A 23,513-nucleotide genomic window follows, 5' to 3' on the forward strand; every position below is an offset into this window, starting at 1 on the left:
GCACAGAACTGAAATGCACTCTAGCATGTGTTGGCATAGAATGATAAGGGTATTGGATAAAGTGATAAAGTAGCGGAAAAAAAAAAAAGGCATTATTTGTAACAACCATAGAAAGACAGAACATTCTGGGTTGGAAGGGACTTTAAAGCTCATCTCATTCCACCCCTTGCCATGGGCAGGGACACCTTCCACTAGCCCAGGCTGCTTGCTCCAAGCCCTGTCCAACCCTTCCAGGGATCCAGGGGCAGCCACAGCTCCTCTGAGCAGCCACAAAACTTTCAAGTTCTGTACTAAGAGTAAGCAGTCATTATCCTTTCTAATCAGACTGACTTTAAAAAAAAGCAGGAATTAACATAGAAGAACAGAACCAGGAGAAAGAGCTTTCTTCTTAGTACCTACCCTGCAATTGTGGATTGTTAAATGTATTAGTTTTTAACTCAGCTCTTCAGGTAAATGCAATATGAAAAAAAAAAAAAGGCAAGTACCCAAGTGAGAAGTAGAACTAGAAAAATGCATACTGAGGATCTGCCAACAATGGCTGCAGCACAGGCAAAAGCTTTTTCAAGATTAAGTTTAAACTCTGAAGCAGGCAAGCAACCATTACAATTTAAACCCAAGCAAAGACCACAGCAACCTGCATGATTTTAAGTCAGTGACTGAATTTTCAGGAAATATTTAGCTTGCTATTCTAGTCACATTTTCCATTTCATTCCCTTTGCTCTTCCCATTGTCTTTTGGCTGCTTTCAGAAGACTGCTGAAAACTGTCTGAATCTGTATAAGACACACAGCAGTGAAGCCAAGTATGACAGGGAAATTCCCATACTGTCTACAAAGAAAAACTTCAAGCAAGTGTTTAAAAACATATCAGAAAAAAATATTTGAATTATTACTTACTTTCAGTATGGGGAATATAAGCTTACAATTTTACTAAAGATAATATGGCTGAGGGCAAGTTCAACAATTTTATTATTTAGAATAATTATCTTATTATTAAAGGGGTTTGTTTGTTTTTTCTTTACAAAATGCAGGAACTAGCAAACTGCAATGTCTGAACTACAACTAACTCAGAGGGCAATTATTTCTTTCAAAGTGAGAGCACATAAAATACTGTACAATAGTGACATATTCACAGCCTAAACTTCTTAAAAATAATTCCAACTTTGGCTGAAGCCTGCAATTACATTATTTGATATTGTTTTTAATAAACATAAGTGTCCTAAAAACCCAAGCAATAATTAATCAGGAGATCCTGGTTCCCCATTCCATTTAGGTATTCTTGCAACTTTGTGTTCTGAAAGTGTGCCTACAGCTTAAAATATTATTAAAACACTTATTTTAATCCAGTGTAGTTTCTCTATAACAGGAACTACCAAATTTGAAAATTAATTTTTCATCTCATGCATGAGCACTTACACCACCTTGGATTTAGCTCTTTGCTATGCACAGATACAGTTAGATACTGACAACCAACATTTTGTCAGGCTTTTTTTTAAGGTTCTATTAGAAAGCTGATTTTCCTTTTTGCTGCCCTTCAAATCAAGAGTAACGTAATCCTCCAGACCTGCAGCATATCCTTTGGTGTTTATATTTCTGACCGGTGTTGTAGGCATGGAAAAGACTCAAATTTATTCTTTTTCATAACCTTGTGCAGCAACTAATCCATGCAGAAGGCACATGAAGAGATAATGAGAACTGCTTCCTCAAGACTGCTTGCGACTAGTCCTTTTCCAGTAAGAGGAAATGAACCCCCAAAGTCTGAGATGAATTCCATTCTTGAGGGGTACTCAATCACCTCTGAGATGTTTGCTCCATAAAGAGAAGTCTGATAGAAGCACAAAGCAACTCAGCAAGGTAGTAGTAACTGCAGAACAAAAGCCAAGTGGTAGGCAGATTTTCTCTGCTCCCCCAGTATTTCAGTGCATCCTGCAGCTTTCCCAATGCTGGACTTACAGCAGCACCTTTGACATCCCTGCTACATGGATCTGGGAACAAGACTGGACATGGCTGTTCCCCCTGCACCCAAACACCTCCTGATCACAAGTACTGTACAGCCTCAATGGTAACTCTGACCCCCTCCCTGGTGCAGATGTGTCACAGACATCTTTTCATAAAAATCCTTTCTTTAGGATTTTTCCCTCTTCTGGAAGGCTGAGGCCCCAGAAAGAGAATGTAAACAATGGTTGTCTGCTGCTGTGGAATGCAACAGGTGCATCTGTGACTGGCCCATGTTCCATGTTTACAGTTAAGGGCCAATCAAAGACCAAGCTCTCTCTGGGACAGAATCAAAGAGAGCTCTTTTGTTTATTCATTCCTATTCTATTCTTAGCATAGCAAGCTTCTGAACTTTTCTCTCTATTCCTTTTAGTATAGTCTTAATGTATTATATATCATGAAATAATAAATCCAGCCTTCTGATCATGGCGTCAAGATTCTCGTCTGTCTCTTCACCCCTGAGGAACCCTTGCAAGCCCGGTAACACAGATGCTTTTCAAAGCTTGAATTAAACACTCCATTTAGCATCAGAAAGCGACCATCTCATTTCCTGCAGTGTTTGGGAGCAGTGGCTGCATTGTGCAGTGATGATCCCTTCCAGCAGAGTACACAGAGCTCGATGGATTGCTTTAACGTGGTTAAATGCAGTTCGATCGCTGTGTGCCCTGGGCACTCTGCACTCACAGGCTGGGTGCCACGATAAAATTCCTGACAATGTTCTATTACAAGTTTAGCAATAGTGTGATAGCAGATTATTAGATGCTTCCTGCTGGGTTTTTGATATGCTTTAAGGACAAAGTCCTCTCAATTTCCCAAGTAACTGATAAAAACCTGATATCACAGCACTCTACAGGGCAAATACTTTTAGGCATTTAGATGATTTCTCTTGGGATATCACCACTGTGTATGAAGCACAGTAACAGAGTTTGTCCTAGAATCCCATGTTTTCTTTCTTAGGAACGTACTATCACCTTCTTAAACAGTCTAAATTATCTGTAATTAATTTGTTGTGCACTTCATTAAAGTTCAGACGCACATTCAGACAGCACTTCCTCACTGCTGGGCAGGTAAGTGATAGTAGCATATATTTAGGAGAATGTGTATGCCATAGAATGATGGAACAGTTTGGGTCAGAAGAGACCTTAAACATCATCCCATTCCACCCCCTGCCATGGACAAGGCCACCTTTTACTATCCCAAATTGCTCCAAGCCCTGTCCAACCTGGCCTTGGACACTTCCAGTGATGGGGCAGCCACAGCCTCTCCCAGCACCCTCTGCCAGGGCCTCGCCATCCTCTGAGGAAAGAATTTCTTCCTAACATCTAATTTATATACATCTCCTAGCTGCAAGCACTTACAAAGCATCCCCTCCTTCCCATCTCTGGGTTGGGGTGACACAAGCACTTCTGATGTCCAGTCCCTGTGGGTGCTGTGAGCAGTAAGATACCAAAAAGGCACACACAGAACCAAACAAGATAAAAGTCTGGGGAAAAACACAACATATTGTTGCTGAAAAAATATAAGAGGAAAGAAATAGTTAATGGCTCCACAAAGGTTCAAAAAGGCTAAAGAGCAGAGCATTGTAAGAGGATACTGGAGGCAAACGTTATCAAAGCCATAGATCAGTAGCTTTCCCTCCTGCCTACACCATAAAAACACTCAAGGAACAAAAAGCAAAATTAAAGAGTGGGTAATTCCTACCTTTTTTCCCTCCAGACGAAAACTGCACTTAACTGCAAAACTACCTTACATGATGCATTAAAAATGATCCATTATAAAAAAGATATCTGTCAAAGTAGTGCAAAAAGATCAATACAATTTTCTGACTACATAGTCTGAGTTTTCCTTTGGTCCTCCCAAACTGTAAGGCTGAAAAAATCCTTCATGTTGCGCTAATTATTTGTCTTCTCTTGGCTGCAAAATCGGAAATAACTACAAACATGTATCCCCTCAAAGCAACCTCTGACTCTGAACATACAATCTTTGGTGTTATTATTTTAACTTTCCCATAACACTTATATCTTTCTCTGTTTGGAAGTACAGTCAACTACACAGAACCAAAGACAGTGTTGACTGTCAGTGATAAACCTGATATGGTATCAAATCCATAAACAGTAATACAATTCCTTTTCCCTCTCTGTTACACAGGATGCTGTCAGTTTGACATCTATCACCTTGAGACTCTTTTCCACTACATTTACTGGCAGAAAAACATATTTAAATATCTGTTGATATGTTCTCCTCTCAGACACAGTGACTGCATTGGTTTCTGTCAAACACAGATTTATTCCTTTCCTCTTATCTAAACCAGAAGGTGCAGGAACATGTACTTTACAGGTACATGCAGCCATGTGTTATTTCTTTTACATTTAGAGTTTCTTCAGGTCCAGAACAGCAGTTCACAGCATGAATGGAAACACAGGTATATTTTTACAAGCAAAAGACATAATCTGAGATACCAGGAAAGTGCATCCCTAGGAGAGATGTTTGCCAAGAAGCCTTTCCCAGTGCATGGCAATATATTGTATATACACACAATATAACAAATACACGTCATTTCTAAAAACTAATGCTCAGAATAATTTTCCCCACAATATTAATACTTGTCAAAAATACACCCACACAGATGACTGCTGGACATTCTCTCTTGAGAAAGGTTCAAAATATGAATGGTGCCATTTAAAATCTGTTAAGGAAACCAGCCAACGTCCCAATTCCCCATATCATCTTTAAAACAAAACGACAATTTAGTCAAAAAAATTCAAGTATCTGTGTGGATACTTATGCCAGTTTAATTCTTCTGTAAAATTAACTGATAATACATGTTGATAGTGGTTTAAGACCTCCTCAGTGCAACAACACATGAACATATAAAGCCTTGAGGGGCACTGCTGGAGAGCTCAAGGGATACCTAAATTGGGAAAGGTGTGGATGCAGCTGTAACCCTGGTGCAACAGAGCACACAAATCCTTATCCATGCTGAGCATATGGAAATCACCACACACACTTCTTGTACGTGTGGTAAGCAAAAGGAGATGTACACTTCATTCCTGCCAACAGTCATCCCCACAACGTTTTTATTCCAGGGGAGATCTGTGCTCCCATAACTTCAGCCAGCAGCTAAAAACAGGGAAGGGAAACCTTATTATCTCAGAGTATTTCATGATTGTATACATTAAGTATAAGAGCACAGCAGTTTTCTCTTGGAAAGCAAAAGCCAATTTACAGTAAGATGAGCCTATAAAAAAGAGTTAAAGCTGTCATTTTAGTCAGAATTAAATTTTCTTGCAGCCCTGCAAAACCCTACAGATTTTTTCCTTTCTTCTGACCTTGCTCAGAAGAAAAGCTTCAATAATTCGGTATGCCCTGTAATGGACTACCCTTTCCTGAAACCAAGTGTAGATTACCCTACACAGGGGAGATATTCAGACACCTACTACACTTTACAAGCAAAGGAGAACCTAAGCTCATCCAAAAGCTCCATTCTGGGGAACTGGAACAACACATTGCTTTATCTTGGTACTTATTTCTGTCATCTTTCTAAATTTATGCTCGATTAAAATAATAGCAACAAACACTTCTGTGTGGCAGCAAAGGTACAGAAACAGCACCTTGTAATGAAAAACTGATGAGTATGAAATCCCACACTAGTCCTGCATTACTTTGATTCTGATTTCAAAATCACAACAGACAGGTTGCGAAGTTTATAATCTTACTATTAGTGTATACTATACTGCTAATCTTCTAGTCTTTCTGGGAGAGAACTTTGGGTGACTGGCCCTGTCATAGAGTTCAGAATCCAGGGCACAGGTTTTACAGAAAGGTTTGCTGTTGAGGGTGCTCTGTACCCATGTGCTTGCTCTGAGGAAACGAGAAGGGATTTAACACACGTGACACACTGTTGGGGAAGATGAAACAGGAAAGCCTTATAAATATGATTGTCTGGCAAAAGATGTTGAGAATATGGAAACTATACGTGAGATTGAAATGAAAGCAAGCTTTGAGATCCCTCAGTTACTGAACAAATGGAAAACAATGGTGTGGCTGCTGAAGGTAATCAATCCCCTTTTGATGGAAAAACACCCTCTGCTTGCAGACAGGCCCAAGGGTCAGAGTAGCAGAAGGGGTCCAAAGAGTAGTTTATAGGGTTTAAAAAGTAACACAGTATGGTGATGTAATGATTCTTATAGGCTGTATGGAAATGCTATAGGATTTGTATCTTGTACTAGATTGGTTAGTGAGAATTAGAATATTCAACACAGAAGATTTATTGTATTGTAATGGGAACCTCGCTCTCTTACCCTCTTGCTCTTCACCCTCTCTTCCCTCAGCCTGCTCTGAGCTGTGTTTGGCAGCTCCCAGCAGGGCCCTGCCCCAGGCCCTCTGCAATGAACCCCAAGTTCCTGACCTGGCTGCAGAGATCTCTGTCTGTGTCCCACAAGGCACCTGCTCCTCTCTCCAGTGGCACTGCCCTGGCCAACGGGTTCCAAGTCTCTCACCTGGAGGATACAGGCATACTGAAATGTAAACCAGGAGCAGAGTCCTGTCTCCACATCCAGATTAGAAAACAAACATTTTCTCTATAGAATGAAGATATTACAAAACAAAACTACTAAACAAAAAGAATCCCAAAACTCCTCTGCCACTCAGACTGAAGTGCTTTTATTAAACCTTATCTTAGAACTTGTGACTGTACAGATCTTCTTATAACTTACTCCCTTCTGTTTGGTCTGTTTGTGAGGTGAAAAATAATCTGTAAAAGCTAGACTGTTTTTTCAACAGTGCACTCGGCAGCACTGATATGCATCAGGTACACCACTGACCTCCACAGCTTAAAAAAAAATAATTATCTGCATGCATAGCTTCAACCTTCATTCCTGAAACTGTGCTGTAGAAAACAAGGTGACAAACACCCTCACCAAAGAGAACAGCTAAATAACCACATTATTAAAGTGCTTGCAGCACCAACAACTCATTTCAGTCTCTAAAATCACAAGCAGGATTACCACTTGGGGCAGCTGTGTCACAAATACTTTTAGCCCCCCCTGTTCTCTACAGGATGTACAAAGCCTACATTACATAGGCAATCTCTGGAAAGTGTCTCTCCTCCAGGGACTAATAGGTACTTGCTGCACAGGTACATGATTTTGGAATTCCAGCTCTGCAGTGTTTGGATCCCCAGTTCTGAAACAAACCCAACCACACTCTGATGATATGCAGTGGACTATGGGGTTAGAACAGCTGATTCACTGAGAGTTGGTATCTGGCCCTTGTCCTGTTAGGTAGAAAAATTCAAACTAATCTGAATGTTATTTTTCTTTTCAAAATGTTGATAGCCAGCATAGCAGATTTGGCAATAACAGTACAAGTTCTCTGAAACACAGTCACTACACTTGTACTTGTGGATGATTTATTTCTCCTTTAAGTTGTTTTCCTCATTAAAAAAAAACCCAAAATAATGAAGTGTTGAATTTTGGCAGCTACACCTGAGTTACACTTATTTGACAACATAATCAGGAGAGGGAGAAAGGATTTTACACTGACAGAGAATAAGTTTAGATTGGATTTTCAGAAGAAATTCTCTCCTGTGAGGGTGGTGAGGCCCTGGCAGACAGAGAGAAGCTGGAATCCCTGCTCCTGGATCCCTGGCAGTGCCCAAGGCCAGGCTGGATGGGGCTTGGAGCAACCTGGGACAGTGGAAGGTGTCCCTGGACATGGCAGGGGGTGGAACAAGATGGGCCTTAAGGGCTGTTCCAAGGCAACCACTCTGTGGTTCTGTGGTGATGTAGCTGCCTACACCTCAAGCATCATTCAGCACACTCCTTAACACAGACATTGGCAGTCACCCAGATTTCTCCTGAATCTCCTTCACAAGGCACTGGGAATCAACAGCTCATGGTCTTTTGCAACATTTCCGAAAGTTCAGGCAATTGTTCTCTAACTGCAGAAGTTTAAGCAGGAGAAGAAAAAATGAGTTCTGTTAAAGCCTAAGAGTATGAACACCACAGATACAAGCAGTTCCATTAACATCAGGGATTTTAAAACATTCAAGTCCAGAACAGGACCTCACCAGCACATATCCCCACCAACACATGTGGACTCCAAGCCAGTCAATCATTAATTATAGTGCAATAAGATCTACTTTTGTATCAGGTGACTGGTCAAGTACCAAAGCAGGAAATAGCTCAAGAACACCATTTCTGCAGCAAAACCAAGTGCACCTCCATTCAATTGTGTCAGACTATTGCAAATAAACCTGAAAATAAAGGCATCCCCAAACAAATCTGAGAAAAATTGTAGTTCTTTAGTCCTTATTTAAAGCTGTACAGACAGAATAAAAGGAGCTACTTTTCCTTCAGACCAGAAACACAGTTTATCAATTCTGAGTGGTAACACAGACTCATCTGTGCCCGAGCATGCAGCCACACAGCCCAACAGCAGCAGCTGCAGCTGCCTCTCCACCTGACAGGGAAGGCAGGGGGAATTCTGCAGAGCCAGAAGAACAGCAAGGACCTAAGCTATGGTATGTTACCAATAACGTGCTGTCACTGCCTGTATGTCTCTTCAGCACTAAAGCACAGGCACTTACAATCTAAACAAATGCCAGACAGTGCATACAACACAAGCCAACAATAATGCCCAAACAATGCAATATCAGACTGCAATAACCTTGGTGTTGGAGATGGTGAGACACCCATGCAGGGTGGACTGCTTTGCTTGCCTTAAATACGCGGACAGTTATTTTAGTACAGGGATAGCTTCTTTTCCCATTTTTCTTTACAGTCCAAACAACAGGGGGATCAGAGGATGGAGGCCCTTAAAGATTTAAGATTAACAGAACAAATAAGCGAATACAACCAAAGGGAGAAAACAAAGATCACAAAAATAAGGAGTGAGCTGGGAAGAGCAGAGGTACTTAAATATGTGATGGATCCACAAGCAGCCTGCTAGAAACATTTACTTGGCAGCACTTAATCATTAACAGCAAAAAACCCCAAAAGCCCCAAACAAACCAACCCCTCAGAAACAAAAAACAAAACAAAAACCACAAAACCCCCCACCAAAAAATCTCAAACAAAGCAAACCAACAACCACCTCAAAACAAACAAACAACAAATAAACCAACCCAAAAAAAACCCAGGGAGAAAGCTGTTTTTCTTTGAGTTAAAATTTCTGCCCATGGGAACACCTGCAAACTTTCAAATATTAATGACAGAAAAGACTTTCAGTACAAGGATTCCCAACAGCTAATTATTGTTCAATACTATCCACAGCTGTTTTGAAAAATACAAAGGATATAAGTATCAGGTATTGCTTGGGAGGAACAAAAAGTTACTATAAAATGTTGCTGGAATCCTTGAACTTGAGTTATCACTGTAGTTCTTGAGTAACCACCTCGAAGAAGTCTTTTGCAACAGTCTAACAGCTAGTGATTACAGAGAGAAGGAAATTCCAACACCAGCGAATTCCCTGTTCTGGTAATACAGTGCCCTAGATATGATCCATTGTATTTCTATGCTCTGGGTACTCCTGTATGCTCTGAAAATCCTACTGGGATTTCCTCTAAGCCAGAAAAGCTTTCAGATGCTCCAGCTTCTTGTAGGAATTGGACATAAAAACACAAGGATTGAGATAATACAGTTCAAAGGAGGTCTCACTGTCCTCTCCTCACAAGCACCTGAGAAGTGTCCTCCCTCCTGCTGCCCTGGGACCAGAATCAGCATCAGCTGCATCCACCCGGCCATTGCTCGCTTGTTCACAGGCCCAGAGAGGCTGGCGAGCATTTTGGTAGGTCCCAGCCAGCACTCTAAATTTGGTGTTTGGTGGCTAACAGTGTGCCAGCCCAAATATTCCAGCAGCAATTTTCACTGAAGGATGGGCCGGAAAGACCAAGGTGAAAACAAACTCTCAACATAATTCTACTTTCATTATAGAAATTTCACAAACATTGAAGGCAGAGGCTGCAGAACACAAGAGCCAGGCTTAGCGAGCTCTCCCTGCCCAGAGGCGCTGCCTCGCTGCGGGGTGGGCTGGCAGCATAGGTGTAAACTGTGCGTGCCGGGCGAGCCCCACCAGCGGGCAGAAATCCTGAGGTACTGCCCGGCATCTGGGGCTCACACAAACCATTCGAACATCTTCCAGCCCCTCCACGCACCGAGCCAGCCCCAGGCGCAGCCCAGAGCCCCCACGGCCGGCTCGCCGCAGGGACCAGCGCCGGCTCTCCGGTCACCGACACCCCCGGAGGTTCCGCCCTGGGTTCCGGAGCCCACGGCCAGACACAGCGGCCGGGCCGCGCCCGAGCCTCCCCCGCAGCTGCTGCTTGGTCTAGAGCACAGCCAGCGACCCGCGGCCCGGACACGGGGGCCTGACGAAGGCCAGTCTCGGAGCCAGCCCCCTCCGGCTCCCTCCCGGCCCCTCGCCGGAGGATGCTGCCGCGACGCTACCGCCCGACACCGAGCTCCATCCCCCTCGATCAACTCCCGGAGCCGCGCTCGCCCTCACCGCTCTCCGCCGCTCCGGGCCGCGTCCGGCGGGACCGGGGGCGCGAGCGGCCCCGCGCCTGCGCAGAGGGCGCGGCAGCGGTGGGACGGGCGCGCGCACGCGGTCCTGCCGGGCCGGGCGGGCGGGAGCGCGCGGAGCGTCCGCGGCCCTGGGGCCAAGCGGCGCTGTGGGGAGAGGTGGTGAGGGGCTGTGAGGGTTGGTGGGGGCTGTAAGGGGCGGTGGGGGCCGTGGAGGGCTGTGAGGACTGATGGGAGCTGTGACGCACTGTGAGGGGCTGTGAGGGGTGGTGGGGGCTGTGAGGGACTGTGAGGGGTGGTAGGGGCTCTGAGGGGCTGTGACGGACTGTGAGGGGCTGTGAGGAGGGTGGGGGCTGTGAGGGGCGATGGAGGGGTTGTGGGGGGGGCTGTGAGGGCTGACAGAGGGGTGGTGAGGGGCTGTGAGAGGCTGTGACGGACTGTGAGGGGCTGTGAGGGGTTGTGGGGGGCTGTGAGGGGTGGTGGGGGCTGTGAGGGCTGACAGAGGGGTGGTGAGGGCTGTGAGAGGCTGTGACGGACTGTGAGGGGCTGTGAGGGGTTGTGGGGGGCTGTGAGGGGTGGTGGGGGCTGTGAGAGCTGACAGAGGGGTGGTGAGGGTGGCTGTGAGGGCTGATGGGAGCTTTGGAGGAGCAGGAGGCTGTGAGGGGTCACAGGGAAGGACTGTGAGGGGGGTGCAGGCCAAAATTTAGGGAGTGTGAGGGGTGACAGGGACTGTGAGGAGTGATGGGTGTCAGTGAGGGGCAATGTGGGGCAGACATGGTGGTTGTGGCAGTGTTGTGATAAGAGTATAGAAATTTGGTGGAAAAGAAACCCCTTGTTAGCCAGCTGGTCATTAGGGATCAGAGAGGGTGAGGGTAGCTGGGCTTAAGCTCTTATTATAACTTGTTTGGTACTATAAGTGGTTGTGTTCAATAGGAAGTTCCATGAGCACAGGTCCTCAAGCAAGGCATGTTCAATACTGAGTCTGGTAATGTTCAATAACAACTTTCACCATCACAGGTTCATGAATAGTATGGTTTATTGAAGCGGCAGAAGTGTAAGGGGGAATGGAAAGCGAGAATAACTGTAAGGTAGTATGTTTTAATTGGATTTTCAGAAGACATTCTTTACTTAGAGGATGGTGAAGCCCTGGCACAGAGTGCCCAGAACAGCTGTGGCTGCCCCTGGATCCCTGGCAGTGCCCAAGGCCAGGCTGGGGAGGGCTTGGAGCCCCCTGGGACAGTGGGAGGTGTCCCTGCCATGGCAGGGGGTGGAACTGGATGAGCTCTAAAATCCCTTCCAACCCAAACCATTGTAAGATTCTATGAAATAATAGATTTGGAATTGCCCTAGATGGATGCACTAGCTGTGGTAGAGTTCTAACAATAGCAGTAGTGTAGTGTTAGCTCAGGTAATAATAATCATAATCATTTTATGTAGAAGCTTACAATGAATGCTTGGGAGGAGGGAGAGGAGACTAGTAGCCCATCATCTGTTTCTGAGGTCCTTTTGGGTCTTCCTCCTAACTAGGTGAAATTTTTACCCTCCTTATATACACCCCAATCTTATCTCCCTCCTCCTTCTTCACATATAGCATGATCTAAGCAGAGAGCAATGTAATACTGTAATATATGTGAGACTAAGGTACTTAATGAAGGCAATTAGCATATGCAGGGTTTGTTGGGGTTCTTTTTTTGTGGTTTTTGTTTTGTTTTTTTTTATAATGGTGTCCTTCGAAGTTCTGGTCATACAACTTTGTTCTCATTTGCTTCATTCTTCAGAGCAAGAGCAGGATCATTGCATCTCCACAGGACCTGCTCCTTCAGGGCCTTTCCTGACATCAGCTGTGCAGCTCTCCATGCACAGAGATAACACAGAGGGTACACAGCACTCACTGTAGGTGTTGAGCCTCAGCCCTTGCTTGGCTCCTTGGTCATTATCCCACAGAGAGCAGTGCTGAGTCAGGAGAACTTGGGCTGTGCTCCTGCCCTGGGGCCTGGGAAAAGCTCAGAGCAGATGTTAGAAACAATTGCTGCCTTTGCAAAGCTTTAAAATCTGACTATTGTGTCTGTTTTTTGTTTTTTTTTTTTTTTTTTTTTTGCAAAGCCTACAATGGCCAGGACAGAAATTGGTTCGTTTTAAGGATGAAGGATTTCCATAGTGTTTATTTGACTTGGCTTGGCAGCAATGCTCTGTTTACGACTGGATAAATAACTGCCACATTAAAGATTATTAACTAGCTATGCTTCAGTGGCCAATAAAGCACTAATCTTTTATATGGTGTTGTATATGTACACAGCTTGGTACGGCTGGATCTTGCCAAAGAGATAACAAATCCCTTACCTGGAAGTTTTACAATCTAAAGGAAACCACAAAAGACCACAAAGAAAGTACTAAACATGATAATGAAACATAAAATACACAGAGGACTCGGAGCCATTTGCAGCTGCATTTTAAGAGTCTTAAGAGGGTGTTTTATATTTACCTTAAAGCTCCTGAGCTGAGAGGCAAGATAAAATCCTAGGTTTGGGTTGGAAGGGACCTCAAAGCCCAGCCAGTCCCACCCTGTGCCGTGGGCAGGGACAGCTTCCATTAAAGCAGATTGCTCCAAGCCCTGTTCTACCTGCTCTTGAACACTCCCAGGGATGGAGCAGCCACAGCTTCTCTGGGCAACCTGTGCCAGGGCCTTGTCACCCTCACTGAATAAACCTTTTCCTAATGCCTGGTCTAAATCTCCCCTCTTTCAGTTTAAAACCTTTCCCCCTTTTCCTGTCAGTACAGGCCCTGCTGAAAAGCCTGTCCTCACCTTTCTTGCAGACCACTGTTAAGTCCTGAAGACAGACACAGCAGGCACTGTGCTGGGACAATTGGTCAGTGGGGTCTTGGGCTGTGCTGTGCCTCTGCCTCTGCTGGTGGCCAGGCAGGGCAGTCCTGAGCCCCAAACTGGGAGAAGCAGTAAGCAGTCCTTGCAATGTGCTTGCTCTAAGGCTTCCTTGTGACTGGATAATCTGTGGACAGCAATGGACTCGTGTCATGGAGCATGAGAGCCACTTCCAGAAGCTGTGATGAGAAATCGTTTGTTTATCCAAATATAAATTGGAATAAAATACATTATTTTTTATTCACTTGTGTTTAATTCTGCAGGGCCCTAAAGGACATTCCACACATTATGTTCCTTGTGCTAAATGAAGCTGAGCTAGCAAGGAAAGCAGGTTTAAAAGAGGATGAAAGTAGATGGAGAGGTGTGAGGACAGAGATAAGTGTGGGCAGCATTTTGTAGGAGGATGGAAAACTTTCATCTGTCTTCAGTATTTATAGATCCTGTCACTGTAATATGTGAGACATGTATTTTGCATACTTGGGCTCATGGTGCCCCTCTGAGGTAAAGCAGCGCTGCTGTTCTCACGTCCCTCCCAGGAAACTGCAGCAGAGACAATGTGTCACATGGGGAAAAGGAAGCTGGGGACTGATAGGCTTTGGAAAAGCAGGAGCAGGCACAAGGAGAGGGACCAGACTCACAGAGTTTCTCTCCTGAAATGTGAACCATTATTGGAGCTGAACATACTGTTTGGCCAGATAGCTGTTCTCAGTGTTCCGAAGGTAGGAAGGCTCTCTCCGAGCTTCTGTCCTCATGCTCAGTGGTGCCTTATTGAGAGATAATTTAGGAGTATAATGGTGACTAAAGCCTCTGCGTTGCCTGGTGTTTTTACCTAATTCTGGTACCCTGGGTGCAGTAGGGGGATGGAGTTCAAGGAGGCAGAGATAAGATAAAGGCACAGAGATAAGATCAACGTGGGGAAATCTTTCAGGAGGGGCCGGTGTGAATGCATGATAAAAGGTGACAGCAGTCTGTGGATTTATGGTGAAAATGGCAGATGATACAGTAGAATGGATGTGAAACTTTGGAACCTGCGTGGCTGTATGAGTAATCTCCACCAACCTGTGTTCAGGCTGTTGGACTGTCTGTGGCTGTGAGAGAGAGGGTGAAGGCCTTGCTTGAGTAGCTGGCTGATGGCTGCTGCAAAACATGTTTGAATGCATCCACTCCTCTTCCTGGAGGAAGATGTTCATTGCTGGCAGCGTTACAGAAGCCAAGGAATGCCAAGGCTCTCTAAGTCCTAAACCCTGCAGTGGTTCAAATAAAGAGGAAGACCTGGCTAGCCCCGGGCATGGAGGGCAGTGAGTCTATGGAGACTTTTGAGGGATGAAAGAAGGATCTTTGTTTATATCTAGCTAGTTCCCAGAGTTATTTCATGTAGCATGAAATAAAGTAGTTCTGCAAGAGCAGTGTTGGGTGAAGCCTGTGACCTTTGGGCTTTGTGCCTTACTGATGGTGGTTTCTCTCTCTCTTCTCTGAAGAACAAGTGAGCTCATACTGAACCATTCCTTTATGTGGGAATGCTATTCCCCCTGAACATACATTTTCCAGAACCTACAGGAACAGAAATTTCTCTGCTACATACAGTTGGATATCTCACATTTTCTTATTAAACCAGGTTGGAGTTACAGACTAGGCACAGGATGTAATGGACGCCTTTTGACAGAGGCAGTGGAGGGACTGGAAAGCTGGACTGGGAAACAGAAAAGAAAAGCAAGTGAGGAATGGGTAAGTGGATGAAATTATCCATCTCATGAGACCTGTCCTCATGTGTGTTCAACAGCCTTGGAGAGGAGATTTGCACTGGTAAGGTGCAGAGGAGCAGCTGGAGAATCATCAGAGAATGCCAGGAGGAACAGAAGGGTCTTAGGCCCAAACCTAAGCTGGGCTAGTAAGACAGTGGCTTTGCTGGTCCCGCAGCAATGGGATTTGCCCTGGGTTGCTTGCATGGGAAGCTGATAAGCCTCGGCAAAGTCTGACCTCCTGTGGGTAAAACTGGGAATTACTATGGGATAATTAAGCAAATCTTTTTCCTATCACGTGCCAGCATCTTAATGAGAGATTTGCTCAGTGGTGTGGATCACTTCTCTGCCACTTCCAGCAGCCAGACGTGGTTCTTCCCCTCTAGATGAGCTGCTGATGTTACTCCTGGCAATGGAGGTGAGGCCCATGGTTCCAAAACTGGGAGAGTGCTGGTGGATTTTTTAATGACACAAAAGGAATGTGGTCACAAAGGCAGCTGAGCATTTCTCTGTCACTGCAACAAGTACTCTGTGAACACTGTGTTTTCCATTTGGTTGGATGGGTTGTAGCCAGCTTTCCCTGTTTCTTTGTCCCTTCCCCACATATGGTCGCTCATGCCTTTTAGGGGTGACATTAGTCACATTGTACCATGAATGTGAAAGGTTGTCTTGTGGTACTGAGTGATGCTTTTGGTGTGGAGAGGGGATTTGTGAGAAAGGAATTAGCAGTTTCCCTTTAGGATTACTTTAATGCCCCTCCTCCATGAGGAGACTGCAGTGATGTGTAGTACGTTCCCAGCATATTGCACCAGGTATTCCAGAATGGGATGTTGCTTGTTAGGATCCAGCTTTGGCTGCAGGTGCTGCTGTGGTGTTCCACACCTGCTAGGATCCAGTCCAGAGAGATTCCTCTGGCTATTGGGCATCTTTGGAGCACTCTTACCCACTCTTGACTCTGGAGGACGAGAGTTCATTGCAGAAGGATCTTGCACATGACAGTTTTCATCCCCCTGTATGGTGCCTGCCTGATGACCTGTGGGATCTTAGGGAATGACTCATAATCCAAGGGCTTTTCCTGGGAAAGTGGCTCTGAAGGAGTTTGGTTTATTCCAAGTGCAGGTGTATCTTATAAGCACCACGGACTGTTGATCAGTCACATGCTACAGACATGGATACATAACTAAACATTGCTTAATTTATGCCGTGCACTGTCTGTGATGTTGGCTTGATCCCTTTCTTTCCCCTGCACTCCGCCACACCAGCTCAACCACAGCACTGCCTTTTCACAGGAGGCTCATTGCCTTTCATCAGGCAAAGCAGGAACTTTTTTTTGGAACTGGCACCCTCATGGTATTATGTTTCTGTCTGGGCTGCTGGCTCTGGGTCTTCAGGATCTCTGGTGCATTTACCTCATAGTGTGATTGAGCAGCAGCAGTGAGGGACCTGCAGAGTTCACAGCAAAGGTGGCTGGACAAGTAAGTTCAACACCAGGCTGTGATCCCATGGATCTGCTTTTTAGAGACCTGAGAATAGGCTGAACCTCCCTGGGTGAAGGATAAGAGAATATGGTGCCCAGATAGCCTTTGCCTGGAGAGGGATCCTGTCTGTCCCAGCCAAACAGCCAGGGCAGGCTTAGCTCTCAAGGGGGCTTTACACCAAAATCCATGGCACTGGGTGCTCTCAGGCCTGCCTGTGTTCTCCTCTAAGGCAAAGCAGAACCTTCAATTAGTGTTTCCAGAAGGTGTGAAATAGAGCTGGAGGAAAAGCAGGCTTGGTGGTGCTCTGGCCCAGGCCTGGTCCTTGCAGCCTTCATACCTGTGCTGGAGCATGAATTGCTACTCTGTGCTGGTGCCCCTCACCCCTCTGCAACTCTATTTTCATTAGTGTGTGCTCTTTGGTTAAGGACCCTTCTCACTTCCAGCTGAACAAACACTTTCCATCGCGTGTAAAATCCAGCTTGGTGCTAATAGGCGTCTCCCCCACCTTCCTCCCTCCCCTTTACCACCTTTTCTGCAGCTGGCAGGACAAAAAAGTGTCGCTATTACCTGACTTATTATCAGCACGGGACTGTAATTTATGACATATGCTTGGTCGAGTGCCATGCTGAAAACATTTATGGCCCTCTTTGAGTCCTGCGGGGTGGTGGGGAGGGCAATGGCTGTGGAGGGGAAGCCAGTTGTTCCACCCATGCAAAATACAGCACAGTCCAAAAGCTTCCTCTGCCTTCTGACAGCAGCACTGTGGGCAGTAGGCTCAGCACCCTGCTCTGATGTCAGTGGGTTGAGACACCAGTGCCCAGAACAGATGCAAGATTTTTCTCTCCTTAGGAAACTCACAGTTTCTCCCTTAGGAAATTTATTGAATTCCCTATCTTTATTGCTTTTAGTCCTGTACAATCTTACCCCTCAGGCAGGATCTCAGAACCTGCCTTTCTTGTGTTCTTCATACAAGTGTCACCTGCTCTTTTCTCCCCTGGCTACAAGTCCCTGTTCTCTCTTGGGAGGGTCTGCAGCAGCTGCCCCATCTGCAGCAGGTCAAGCACAGGAGCTGTGAAAGGAGGCATTACAGCAGGACAGCTGCCCTCCAGCAACCAGATTCACGCTCTGTCTGCAGGAAACAACCTGATTGTTTAGTTCTCCACGTTTGGAGCTGAAAGTGTGGTGTGGAGAGAAGGGGGCAAATGAATTGTAATTGCTGTAGGTGGGCTAGGTTTGAATAGCAATATAAAGGGCAAGGGAAAGTCGTGTCAGCAGTGACTTTTTTCAGTGACTGAAGAGAGACTTATGAGAAATGAGACTTTATATCCCAGTCTTGAGATGAGTGATATCAAAATTTGGCATGGGAAAGAGTTTTTTACACTGGGCTATTTGCTGATAACTGAAAAGTTAATGTTGACTCTTGGGCTCCTCTCAGGAAAACACCATTGTTCACATTTCAGAGGTATTTGGAGCTTGGCTGTCTGGTCTGTCCACTTGTTGTGTTTCAAAGGATGGGAGTAGAGATCATCCAAAACATTTCCCAGTTTCAGGAGCACACTTTCCCTGGAGCTGCTCAGTTAGAAGGAACATTTGCTTGGCCTGCAGTGAGGCGGGCTCTCTGTACACTGTGGGGAAGGATCACATGGCAGTTTGTCCTCTTCCTTTGGTTCAGGCTTTGCCAGCTTCTGGGTGAGAAGTAGGTCTCTGCAGCCCTCTGCTTCAACAGTGCCATGTGTTCATTCAGGTAAAGGAGACGTTCTGGCTGGGCTCGAGTCCTGGATGCTCTCTGCTGATTGCTGTCTGAAGGTTTGCAAGATAAAGCCTTGAGAGCTGGGTGACATAAGGAGATGTGTGAAGCCCACAATGCCAAGCTAATGCTGCTTCCAGAGTCATCATCTCTAGCTGCTGTTATTTCTGGATGTCTTGTCCAAAGGGTCTCAATGCTGAAGGTTTGGTCTGAGAGAATGCCTTGAGCTGGAGTTGCTTCATTCCTGCTGTGTTGGACAGAATGTGTGTTTTGGATGGCATTTATTTCCCCAAACAGCAGCTATGTAGAAGTTTGCCATCTGGTGTAATTTTGTCCTCTGAGTTCCATCTGTCCTGTGCAGTGGGGAGAGACTGAAGCCTCCCATGAGTGAATCAGCTCATTTTGTCTTAAGCACTATTGGGTGGAGCAGGTTGCTCTGGAGCTGATTCTGCTTTTTCTCACTGGAGCTTAGATATTTAGGTGCCAAACTGGGTGCTAAAATCAGAGATGAAAACCCTCACTTTCACTTTTTGTGTGAGGGAGGGCTGGTGAGAAGCTCACAATGTCTATGGGGTCTGAGCCACCTTTAAGCCTTGTTCTGTTGACTGAGTGCCAGACACCCCATAACCAGGTCAAATCTCTGCCTGGAGCCCAGAAAGAGCCCCTCCTTTCTCAGATGGTGAGAAGCAGATGGATGGTGCTGGATCCTGCTGAAAACGGGGAAGAACCACACTTGAAAGGTTTCTCAGTGTCCTGCAGAGTGAAAACAGTTTAGCTGACAATAAACCTCTGCTGGGTGCAAGATTATTCAATGGGGAAAGGTGTGGGGAAATGGCAAAAAATGGCAACCTGTCTTAAGAGACTTTACTGTATATGCACCTGATAAAAATCATAACTTGGGATCGGCTTTCTTCTCTGCTTTCTTGGCTTTTGGCATGTGTAGCCAAGCTCTGGCAGGCAGGGCAAATTTCCTTCTCCCTAGGGTAATTAAAAAAGACCATTTCCCCATTTAAAGAGTGGGAGGGAGGTGAGGATGGAAAGGGGAGCTGAGCCAGGCAGTGGGCAGGCCCTGCCCACACTGCTGCATGAGTTAGCAGAGCCATGGCTCTCCCACCCCCACCACTTTTCACGGCGTTAGGCACGTGGGATTGAGGGGGGCTGGATGGGTATGAAAGCAAACACACATCTGGAAGTTCCTCCAGTTAATTGGGCAATTATTCATACCATTCTTGCTGGAAGCAGCCTGCTACTGCTGAGCCAAAACCAACAACAACAGACTGTGGGCGTACTTCATCCCTGCTTGGAGCGGGGAGGCTTGTGTGGCAAGGTGGGGCTGCAGAGGGCAGGTTAAGCAGTGAGCCCACTGCTCCTGGGCTGCTCTGCTTGGCTATAGAGGTGTGTGGGGAAGCCCTGGAGACCCTGATGTGGTGAGATGCTTGGTAAGCACTTGCTTCACAGTGCATGTGGGCCCCAGGTGGGGAGGGGGAAGCTGCTGCTCTGGAGCAGCATAAGAACCCAAGTCAACCTGTGTTGGGTTTTATTAGGAGCTTGGCAGGCTGTGGTGTTGGTGAAGGTAGTCCAGGCCTAGCTATGCTCTGTAGCACTTTACTCCTCATAAATAATGGATTCACTGCCATTTCTGCCCAGCTCCCACCTGAGTGAGGCTCTGGCAGCTCATGTTCACCTTTTCCATCCCTCCTCCTTTACCTTTCTCACATCCTTGGCTCCTTCTTAGTCTGACAGCAGTGTCTCTGGATGTCCCCATTCCCTGCCTGTTTTCTGGTACAGATGCTGTGTAGATGAAGTTCTGAGGGAATGCAGAGCTAGATGGCCTTGCTCATTCCCCAGGATTTGCCTGTGGGATGGAAGCTGGGAGTGACCACCTCAGTCTGAGTGGCTTTCCCTATGACAGAGTTGACAGACCTCAGCAGATCCTCAGGGAGATGATGTTCAGGAGTACCCTGACGCCATCAGCCTTGAAGAGTTGTCTCTTCTTCTCATCTCTATATCTGGTGGGATCACTTCTGAGGCTGAATTCTCTGGGATTGCATATCAGTGTGACAGACCAGATCTTGAAAGTGTTTCCCTGGAACTGTGGCTGACTGCTCTTTGAGGGCTTTGCCATTCCCTCCCTGCTGCCAAAGCCCACAGGAAGCCTTTCCCTTCCAGCAGAATCTCTTGATTGATAAAAACAATCCCCTTCTCTCAAACCGTGCCTGCTGCACAAGCTGGGGGTGCTGCATTTGGCCCATCTGCTTCCCACTTTGCCTGAGAGCACATCTCTGGCACTGGGAGTCTTTGTGGCAGCCTCAGAAGTGCACGCTGTGCTGGGCTCCACCAGCATAATTGGAGCCAGCTCCAGCCAAACCCAGCTGGGATGTGAAAGGAGAAGAATTCCCGTGGTTCCTTCTTCCTTGTCTTTTTCCCTCTGCCACGAGATGGGTCTTCTCTACAGAAGAAATTTATTGCCATTAACTCAAGATCTTCCTTAGGATAACATAAATCAGACAGACAGTTTGGCTCCAGGCCGAACGTGCAAACGTAAGCAAGGCTGGAGTGGGTCACGCCATGGAGCCGTTGAGTACAGCGTTTTCTCCACAGCATCGCTGGAGTAAGAGCTGTAGGAAAAGACTGGAAACAATGCATGCATGGCATGTGCTATCTTGCCTCTTCTCTGATGGTCCATGATGTGGTGAAATGTTTATCTAGTGGGTGATCAGCAAATATTTTGTATATTTGTTTGTCCATTTTTGAAGTGTCTTAGATGGTGCTAACTCAGAAAGTCTTGGGGATGTAAAGTTCTCTGCATGAGCTTTAGTAGTGGTCTACAAAAGTACTGTGAGGACATCTGAGCATCAAAAAACACTGTAGAGAGGGGAGCATGATTCCCAGTTTTACAGGAGGGAGTGTAGAATTTAAATGACTTATCCAAAATATCAGTGGGAATCCTTAACAGAGTGTGGTGTTGAAACCAGATTCTCAGACTCCTGTGACTGTTCAGCTTTCCTCTTTGATAATCACCCACACAGAGATCTAAGTTAGGATTGGAACTTACCCTCGAGCTAATGCAGAAATAAACCTAACTGAAGGGAAAGCCTTCCTTACTGTCCAGCTGGATGACTGTACTGTAGAAGGAAGCCATTGCCAGGTGGAGAGGCCAACCAACAAAACCTGCTTTGTCAAGGATTAGGAAATGGAAACATTGCTGAGGGTCCAGCTGAGGAAATACAATTCTGGAGGTGCTCAGAAAATCAAGATTTGCGGTGGAAAACTGTTTCAGGGAACAGGAGAGAGTTAGGGACAGGATCTGCTGTTCAGCCAGAAGGGAGAGGGTAGAGTCGCCAGCCATGTGGAAGGGATGGGAAAGGTAGGAGGGTATGTGGAGCTGGGCACTGAAATGAAGCAGCTGAGATACAAGCACCAAGGGACAGCTCTCGCTCTCACTGAAGGGAATGGACTGACTCCCATTGACGTCAATGAGGGCTGAACTGGGACCCTTGCGAGAAATATATTGAACACAGACAAATCCAGCAAAGTCAAAACAGATGATGCAGGCTGCTTAATACAGTCACAGGGAGCTGATTGCGAAATCTCCTAACAAGGCAGTTCTGTCAAGCAGCCATCCAAGCCCAGTAGGCTCCGGCCTAGGAGAGGAACATGGGAGGCTGTGGTCCTGGAGAAGGCATACCTAAGATGGAAAGCTGAAATGGCGTGGTTGTGTCCTCACCATGCTTCAGCATAACCCCACTCACCACCTTGTTTGTATGACCTTCTTAGCTATCTTACTGTATTCCAGGTGCTTTTTCCTGAGCTTCTCCTGTCCCACCAATGAAGCTGTTCTGAAGCTGGAGGTGTGGACAGACTGGACAAATTGTCAGAGAATACACTGCTGTACCTCAGCTGGCAGTGGGGGGCAGCTGAGTGTGCACACGCCTAATCCATGGCACATGCAAGTCAGTTCAACTTAGCCAACGTGACAGAACTGCACTAAGCTGGCTGAAGTGACCTTATTTGCACGGACTAAGCAAATGCACATGGACTGTAACGCTGACACGCAGTAACCGCTTACCGCGTGATAGCCGGTTCCTGTGCTTGCGCTCAGCCTCTGACTCATCACCCCAAACTCTTCCCTTGCTGTGCTTCCCAGTCCCTTGTTCCAGGTTCCCAGTGCCTGGTTTCCTCTGCGTCAGGGATGTCTGTGATCCTACCGCAGCCCCGTGTCTGTCCAGGGAGCATTCTGCTCTGCTCCATGGAGTCTCAATGATCTGCTCCAGATTCAGGCTGTCCCAGTCCTCTTCTGAGGGTACTAAGCCAGCCAGCTCCCTATGGGACCCCAGGTCATGGCTCCCCTCACTCCACAAACCCTTTTCAGCCCAGCAGGCCTTCTTGGGCACCAGGACCTGCGTCTCCTCCATCTTTACTTTTGTTCCCCACTTGGAGAAAGCAGAGTCCAGACATGGCTCTACCCTTAGAGAGCAAGAAGATGTGGAGCACTCTAGTGAGGTCAGTGGCAAGATCTTGGCAGTATCTTCTCTATGGCACAGTGAGAATTTGGAAAAGTTGATGGAGTTGAAAGGAGAGGGCAAGATGAAGCTACTGGTGTGGAATACGAAGATGAAAATATAAGGAGCTGAGTTTCTGGATGCTCCTGAGGATGTCTCATCCTTGACCAAGCACCGGTTCAGGCTGAAGAGCAGAGACTTCAGTGAAGCCACACTTACTCTACACCATGTTGAAACAGAATTCAGTCCAAAAAGATCCATTTCCCTTACACCTGGAGTTGTACCACAGTTGTAGCTGTGTTATGAAAAGAGGGACAGATCTAAATTAACTGATTTATAAGTAGAAAATTCAAAGGAATGGGAGCAGGAGTGGAGACAGGAGAGCACAGGAGTGGAGACAGGCAGGGGGCATTGTTGCTCTTAAAACAGTCCTATACTGTATGCACAGTTTAGATGTTTTGGGAAGAGTGGAATTTCGCTTTTGATTCCGCATGGATAGACTGGACTGAAACTTTACCTTTCTTTTCACCCTGGATCCACTGAAATAGCAGCATCTTGTACAAGGACCAACTTCCTTGATGTGCAAGTAATGTTTGCTGGGGAATCCGAGAGTGTACACAGGGACAGGTTACCTGCAGTGGGCACTGAGGCATTGCC

The 23,513-nt window shown here is 46.2% G+C and overlaps 1 protein-coding gene and 1 long non-coding RNA gene across 5 annotated transcripts in view; one reads left to right on the top strand and one right to left on the bottom strand.

Annotated features, from left to right (window-relative positions):
- The window catches only part of TBC1D24 (TBC1 domain family member 24), a 40,407-nt gene extending 29,849 nt beyond the window's left edge, over positions 1-10,558 (bottom strand). For 2 of the 4 annotated variants that reach the window (XM_064725605.1, XM_064725601.1), the window contains exon 1: positions 10,496-10,558. The gene's annotated coding sequence lies outside the window, so the exon portion shown is untranslated. Of the gene's footprint in view, positions 1-6,401; positions 6,494-10,148; positions 10,292-10,495 lie in introns of those variants that run through there. The other 2 variants (XM_064725603.1, XM_064725602.1) reach the window with 2 other exon arrangements.
- A 16-nt stretch (positions 10,559-10,574) lies between these two features.
- Positions 10,575-13,624, top strand: LOC135453984 (uncharacterized). The gene is made up of 3 exons (XR_010442003.1): positions 10,575-10,671; positions 11,530-11,600; positions 13,327-13,624. It is a non-coding gene; the product is annotated as an uncharacterized LOC135453984 (long non-coding RNA).
- The last annotated feature ends 9,889 nt before the right edge of the window (positions 13,625-23,513 follow it).

This window comes from Zonotrichia leucophrys, chromosome 14 (assembly GCF_028769735.1).
Source record: "Zonotrichia leucophrys gambelii isolate GWCS_2022_RI chromosome 14, RI_Zleu_2.0, whole genome shotgun sequence".
Taxonomy (NCBI): Eukaryota; Metazoa; Chordata; class Aves; order Passeriformes; family Passerellidae; genus Zonotrichia; species Zonotrichia leucophrys.